This window comes from Pongo abelii, chromosome 20 (assembly GCF_028885655.2).
Source record: "Pongo abelii isolate AG06213 chromosome 20, NHGRI_mPonAbe1-v2.0_pri, whole genome shotgun sequence".
Classification (NCBI taxonomy): Eukaryota; Metazoa; Chordata; class Mammalia; order Primates; family Hominidae; genus Pongo; species Pongo abelii.
The window spans coordinates 51,419,993-51,428,220 of NC_072005.2; positions in this window are offsets into that span (position 1 = coordinate 51,419,993).

Genomic DNA, 8,228 nt, shown 5'->3' on the forward strand with positions numbered 1-8,228 from the left:
CAAAAGCGAAACTCCATTTCAAATATTAATAATACCCTCTCCCTCTCCCTCTCCTCCCTCTCCCTTCGGTCTCCTTCTCCTTCTTTCTTCGGTCTCCCTCTGCCGGTCTCCCTCTGTTGCCGAGGCTGGACTGTACTGCCGTGATCTCAGCTCGCTGCAACCTCCCTGCCTCGGGCTCCTGTGATTCTCCTGCCTCGGCCCCCCGACTGCCTGGGATTGCAGGTGGGGTTTCGCCGTGTTGACCGGGCTAGTCTCCAGCTCCTGGCCTCGAGTGATCTGCCCGCCTCGGCCTCCCGAGGTGCTGGGATTGCAGACGGAGTCTCGCTCACTCAATGCTCAATGTTGCCCAGGCTGGAGTGCAGTGTGGCGTGATCTCGGCTGGCTACAACCTCCACCTCCCAGCCGCCTGCCTTGGCCTCCCAAAGTGCTAAGATTACAGCCTCTGCCCGGCCGCCACCCCGTCTAGGAAGTGAGGAGCGTCTCTGCCCGGCCGCCCCCTCTGGGAGGTGAGGAGCACCTCTGCCCGGCCGCCCCGTCTGGGAGGTGAGGAGCGCCTCTGCCCGGCCACCACCCCGTCTGGGAGGGAGTGAGGAGCGCCTCTGCCCGGCCGCCCTGTCTGGGAGGTGAGGAGCGCCTCTGCCCGGCCACCACCCCGTCTGGGAGGAAGTGAGGAGCGCCTCTGCCCGGCCGCCCCGTCTGGGAAGTGAGGAGTGCCTCTGCCCGGCCGCCCAACGTCTGGGAGGTGAGGAGCGCCTCTGCCCGGCCGCCACCCCGTCTGGGAGGAAGTGAGGAGCGCCTCTGCCCGGCCGCCCTGTCTGGGAGGTGAGGAGCGCCTCTGCCCGGCTGCCCTGTCTGGGAAGTGAGGAGCGCCTCTGCCCGGCTGCCCCGTCTGGGAGGTGAGGAGCGCCTCTGCCCGGCTGCCCTGTCTGGGAAGTGAGGAGCGCCTCTGCCTGGCCGCCCCGTCTGGGAGGTGAGGAGCGCCTCTGCCCGGCTGCCCTGTCTGGGAAGTGAGGAGCGCCTCTGCCCGGCTGCCCCGTCTGGGAGGTGTACCCAACAGCTCCAAAGAGACAGCGACCATCGAGAACGGGCCATGATGACCACAGCGGTTTTGTTGAAAAGAAAAGGGGGAAATGTGGGGAAAAGAAAGAGAGATCAGATTGTTATTGTGTCTGTGTAGAAAGAAGTAGGCATAGGAGACTCCATTTAGTTCTGTACTAGGAGAAATTCTTCTGCCTTGGGATGCTGTTGATCTATGGCCTTGCCCCCAGCCCCGGGCTCTCTGAAACATGTGCTTGTCAACTCAGGGTTAAATGGATTAAGGGGGGTGCAAGATGTGCTTTGTTAAACAGATGCTTGAAGGCAGCATGCTCTTTAAGAGTCATCACCACTCCCTAATCTCAAGTACCCAGGGACACAAACACTGCGAAAGGACCTCTGCCTAGGAAAACCAGAGACCTTTGTTCATGTGTTTATCTGCTGACCTTCTCTCCACTATTATCCTATGACCCTGCCATATCCCCCTCTCCGAGAAACACCCAAGAATGATCAATAAATACTCAAAAATATATATATATTAATAATAATAATAACTAATAAATAAAACATAAATGCTAGCTTTTGTTTGTTTCTTCAACAAATAGCTATGTGGCATCTACCATGTGCCTGATCCTGTGCTGGCCCCTGGGAACAGAAAGGTGACCATGACAGCCCCAGCAGCTGCCCTCAAAGAACAGATTTTTTTCTCTTTTTTTTTTTTCTTGAGACAGGGTCTTTCTCTGTCGCCAAGGCTGGAGTGCAGTGGCACAGTCACAGCTCACTGCAGCCTCCACCTCTTGGGCTCAAGCGATCCTCCCACCTCAGTCTACCGAGTAGCTGGGACCACAGGTGTGCACCACCAAGCCCAGCTAATTTTTATTTTTTAAATTTTTTTAGAGACGAGGTCTCACCACGTTGCCCACGCTGGTTAAACTCTCAGGTTCAAGTGATCCTCTCCCCTCAGCCTTTCAAATTGTTGGGATTACAGGGGTGAGGCACCAGGCCTGGCCTCAAAGAACGGATATTAAACATACAAGTAAATATATGATTACAGCCTGGAGTGGTGACTCATGCCTGTAGTTCCAGCACTTTGGAAGGGCAAGGCGAGTACATTGCTTGAGCTCAGGAGCTAGAAACCAGCCTGGGCAACATGGTGAAAACCCGTCTCTACAAAAAATGCAAAAATTAGCTGGGCATGGTGGCGTGCACCTGTAGTCCCAGATACTCAGGAGGCTGAGGTGGGAGAATCACTTGGGCCTGGGAGGCAAAGGTTGCAATGGGCGGTGATTGTGCCACTGCACTCCAGCCTGGGCAACAGGAGTGAAACCCTGTCTCAAATGTGTGTGTGTGTGTGCGTGTATAATCACAAGTACAAAAGTGCTGTGAAGGAAAACTTCAAGTCACCATAAAGAGTTATTATGGGCTGGGTGCGGTGGCTCATGCCTGTAATCCCAGCACTTTGGGAGGCCAAGGCAGATGGATCATGAGGTCAGGAGTTCAAGACCAGCCTGGTCAACATGGTGAAACCCTATCTCTACTAAAAATACATAAAAAAAAAAAAAAAAAAAAAAAGCCAGGCATAGTGGCATGCATCTGTAATCCCAGCTACTCGGGAGGCTAAGGCAGGAGAATTGCTTGAACCCAGGAGGCAGAGGTGAGCCAAGATCGCGCCACTGCACTCCAGCCTGGGTGACAGAGCAAGACTCCATCCCAGAAAAAGAAAAAAAAAAAAAAAGACTTATTATGACAGGATGCCTACTGTCAACTGTGGGGTGTCAGTGTTGGCCAAGTGATCAGAGAAGGCTTCGTGGAAGAAGCGAGGTTTGAGTAGAGCCAGAAAATAATTAGAAGAGATCAACCAGCAAGAGAAGATGGATGAGAGAAGTGAGAAAGTTGTTCCAGGGAGAGAGACCATCATACACAAAAGCTCTAGGCCAGAAGAAAGCTGAGGCCTGTGAGCGCTGAAAGGAAGCCTGTGGGGGTGGAGCTCTGAGTTGAACACAGGGAGCAGAGAAAGGGTAGCTGGAGGAGAAGGCAGGGCCAGATCGAAATCTCTTTTTAAAATTAATTAATTCTTAATTAATCTATTTATTTTTGAGACAAGGTCTCACTCTTTCGCCCAGACTGGAGTACAGTGGCACAATCTCAGTGCACCGCAACCTCTGCCACCCAGGCTCAAGCAATTCTCTGGCCTCAGCCTCCCTAGTAGCTGGGATTACAGGTGCGCACAACTACCGCCCAGCTAATTTTTATACTTTTAGTAGAAATGGGGTTTCACCATGTTGGCCAGGCTGGCCTCAAACTCCTGACCTCAAAAGATCCACCCGCTTCAGCCTCCCAAAGTGCTGAGATTACAGGCGTGAGCCACCCTTCCCGGCTGTATTTTTGGAGACAGAGTCTTGCTCTGTCCCAGCCTGGAGTATGCTGGTGCGAATTTGGCTCATTGCCACCTTGACTTCCAGGACTCAAGTGATCCTCCCACCTCAGCCTCCTGAGTAGCTGGGACTGCGGGTACACGACACCACACCTGGTTAATTTTTTAAAATTTTTTGTAGAGACGGGGGAATCTCACTATGTTGTCCAGGCTGGTTGAACTCCTGAGCTCAAGCAATTCTCCCACCTCAGCCTCCCAAAGTGGTGGGATTACAGACGTGAGCCACTGTGCCTGGCTTAATTTATTTATATAAATTTTTTTATGTTTACTTTTCTAACTCCTACAGGAAGAAAATATATTTTATTACTGACAGGGTCTCGCTCTGTTGCCCAGGCTGGTCTGGGGCTCAAGCCATCCTGCTCCCTCAGCCTCCCAAAGTGCTGGGATTACAAGCGTGAGCCTCCGCATCTGGCCTAGATCCAAAATCTTTACTGTCGCCTACAGAGTCCTCTGTAACTAGCTTACTGCTCATCATCCCCATACCAACCCACCTTACAGCTCTGATCTCCTCCTCTCTCTCCCCCAGCTCATTTTGTTTCAGCCATGCTGGTCTCCTTGCTGTCTGTAAAACATGACAAGCACATCCCACCTCAGTGCCTTTGCACCGGCTATTTTGTCTGTCTGGAATGCTGTTTCCCCTGATAGCCAGGTGGCTGACATACTCACCTCCCTCAGCTCTTTGCTCAATTGTCACCTTCTCGGCCCGGCGCGGTTGCTCACACCTGTAATCCTACCACTTTGGGAGGCTGAGGTGGGCAGATCACCTGAGATCAGGAGTTTGAGACCAGCCTGGCCAAGATGGTGAAATCTTGTCTCTACTAAAAATACAAAAATTGGCAAGGCATGGTAGCACATACCAGTAATCCCAGCTACCCGGGAGGCTGAGGCAGGAGAATCGCTGGAACCCGGGAGGCAGAGGCTGCAGTGAGCCAAGATCATGCCACTGTACTCCAGCCTGGGTGACAAAGCAAGACTCTGTCTCAAAAAAAAAAGTCACCTTCTCAATGAGGGCTTCCTGACCACCAAATTAAGTCTACCTCCTAGACACACACACACACACACACACACACACACACACACACACACACACACACTATATCCCCCTTCCCTGCTTTATTGTTCTTGAGAGCTCATTTAACCATGTGACATGCTGAATATTTTACTTATTTATTTTGTTTAGAAAGTCAGCTCCTGGCTGGGCGCGGGGGCTCATGCCTGTAATCCCAGCACTTTGGGAGGCTGGGGCAGGTGGATCACGTGAGGTCAGGAGTTCGAGACCAGCCAGACCAACACAGTGAAACCTCATCTCTATTAAAAATGCAAAAATTAGCCAGGTGTGGTGTTGCATGCCTGTAATCCCAACTACTCAGGAGGCTGAAGCAGGAGAATCGCTTGAACCTGGGAGGCAGAGGTTAACACTGAGCCGAGATCGCGCCATTGCACTCCAGCCTGGGCAACAAGAGTGAAACTCTGTCTCGAAAAAAAAAAAAAGTCAGCTCCATGGCAGGAGTGATGGCTCACGCCTATAATCCCAGCACTTTGTGAGGCCGAGGCGGGCGGATCACTTGAGGTCAGGAGTTGAAGATCAGCCTGGCCAGCATGGTGAAACCCCATCTCTACTAAAAATACAAAAATTAGCCGGGCGTGGTGACACATCTGTAGTCCCAGCTACTTGGGAGGCTGAGGCTGGAGAATGGCTTGAACCTGGGAGGTAGAGGTTGCAGTAAGCCAAGATCGCGCCATTGCTCTCCATCCTGGGCAACAGACTCCGTCTCAAAAAGGAAGAAAGAAGGAAAGAGAGAAAGAGACAGAGAGAGAGAGAAAAAGAGAGAAAGAGAGAGAGAAAGGGAGAAAGAGAGAAAGGATGGAAAGGACCCTGACAAGCACTGTTGTGTAAAGTTTTCTTTTCTCTCTCTTTTTTTTTTTTTTTTTTTTGAGACAGGGTCTCACTTCTATTGCTCCAGCTGGAGTGCAGTGGTGAGAACACGGCTCAGTGCAGCCTCAACTTCCCAGGCTTAAGTGATCCTCCCACCTCAGCCTCCTGAGTAGCTGGGACTGTGGGTGCGCACCACCGTGCCTAGCTAATTTTTTGTATTTTTAGTAGAGACATGGTTCCGCCACGTTGCCCAGGCTGGTCTTGAACTCCTGGGCTTAAGGGATCTGCCCCCCTTGGCCTCCCAAAGTGCTGGGATTACCAGCGTGAGCCACTGTACCCAGCCGGAAGATAGGTTTCTGATAAATTTTAGGATCATATTATTTGGACTGGGTAAGAATTCCCAGAACTCTAATGAAGAAACTGACTGGTTTATATTTTATTTTATTTTATTATTATTATTATTATTGAGATGGATTTTCACTCTTGTTGCCCAAGCTGGATTGCAGTGGCACAATCTTGGCTCACCACAACCTCCGCCTCCCGGTTTTAAGCGATTCTCCTGCCTCAGCCTCCCCGGTAGCTGGGATTACAGGCGCCCACCACCATGCTCGGCTATTTTTTATTTTTTTATTTTTAGTAGAGACGAGGTTTCACCATGTTGGCCAGGCTGGTCTCGAACTCCTGACCTCAGGTGATCCACCTGCCTTGGCCTCCCAAAGCGCTGGGATTACAGGCGTGAGCCACTGTGCAAGGCCTAGGCTGGTTTATAAAACTGCTAAACCAAGCAGAACATAAATTAAATACCAAGGAAATAGTCTCCTAGATTGTCATGCTACATCAGCCAATATTAAAATTGTCAAGATACACAATTTGAATGAACTCCATGGTCCAAGCCGAATTACCTATGATATTATCCATCTAATACACAGCACTATGTCCCTTAATGGGAGAAAAAGTTGGAGAATTTAAGAGAATATCAATCCAATGTTGGTTGGGTGCAGTGGATCATGTCTATATTCCCAGCACTTTGGGAGGCCAAGGCAGGAGGATCACTTGAGCCCAGGAATTCAAGGCCAGCCTGGGCTACATGGTGAGATCCCATCTCTATGGAAAATTAAAAAAAAAAAAAAAGAGAGAGATTAGTGGGACATGGTGCCTCTAGTCCCAGCTACTTGGGAGGCTGAGGCGGGAGGATAATTTAAGCCTGGGAAGTTGAGGTTGCAGTGAGCCAGTGAGACTCATCTCAAAAAAAAAAAAAAAATGGCGATCACTAGAGGAAAAAAAAACTAAAGTGGGGTTTGGGGGAGTGGGAGGGCCCTTCCTGCTAGGTTGCACTATGTTCTCCTGGGAGGCTCCACGGGAGAATCATTTCCTTGTCTTTTTCAGTTTCTAGAGCCGAATTCTTTGCATTCCTTGTCTCGGAACCCCTTCCCTAACCTTCAAAGCTGGCAGCTAGCCTCTGGCTCAAGTGTCACATGGCCTGTCTCTGTCTTCCTACCCAATCTTCCTCTTATAAGAACATTGGAGCCAGGCATGGTGGCTGACGCCTGTAATCCTAGCACTTTGGGGGGCCGAGGCAGGCAGATCACAAGGTCAGGAGTTCGAGACCAGCCTGGCCAACAGAGTGAAACCCCGTCTCTACTAAAAATACAAAAAATTAGCCGGACATGGTGGCAGGCACCTGTAATCCCAGCTACTTGAGAGGCTGAGGCAGGAGAATCGCTTGAACCTGGGAGGCAGAGGTTGCAGTGAGACGAGATCGCGCCACTGCACTCTAGCCTGGGTGACAATGCAAGACTCCATCTCAAAAAAAAAAAAAAAAAAAAAAGAACACTGGAGACCAGGTTTAGGGCTCACTCAGATACTCCAGGATTATCCTCTCATTTTCAGATCCTCAAGGTCAGCACAATTGCAACCTCCCTTTTACCATATAAGGTCACATTCACAGGATTATGAATTTGACAAACCAAAAATTGGTCATAAACCATGTTAGCAATTTGGAAACAGTCATCATAGCAATATATTTTATTTGAATCATTATCTCTCTCATGATGAATCACGGAGTGCAGAGGTTTGGTTTTATTTCTTTCTTTTTCTTTTTCTTTTTTTTTGAGACAGAGTCTCGCCCTGTCACCCAGGCTGGAGTGCAGTGGCGCGATCTCAGCTCACTGCAACCTCCACCTCCCGGGTTCAAGCAATTCTCCTGCCTCAGCCTCCTGAGTAGCTGAGATTACAGACGCCCACCACCACGCCCAGCTAATTTTTTGTATTTTTAGTAGAGACGGGGTTTCACCAACTTGGCCAGGCTGGTCTTGAACTCCTGACCTCATGATCCACCCGCCTGGGCCTCCTAAAGTGCTGGGATTACAAGCGTGAGCTATGGCTCCTGGTCTTTATTTATTTTTCACTTTTAAAAATTATTTTGAGGCCAGGCGCGGTGGCTCACGCCTGTAATCCCAGCAGTTTGGGAGGCCGAGGCGGGCGGATCACGACATCAGGAGATCTAGACCATCTTGGCTAACACAGTGAAACCCCGTCTCTACTACAAATACAAAAAATTAGCTGGGCGCCGTGGCAGGCGCCTGTAGCCCCAGCTACTCAGGAGGCTGAGGCAGGAGAATGGCGTGAACCCGGGAGGCGGAGCTTGCAGTGAGCCGAGATAGTGCCACTGCAGTCCGGCCTGGGCGAAACAGCGAGACTCCGTCGCAAAAAAAAAAAAAAAATTAATAATAAATAATAAATAATAAAAATAAAAATAAAATAAAAAAATAAAAATAATAAAATAAATAAAAATTATTTTGAGACAAAGTCTATTCTGTGGCAGAGGCTGGAATGCAGTGGCATGATCACAGCTCACTGTAGCTTCTACCTCCTGAGCTCAAG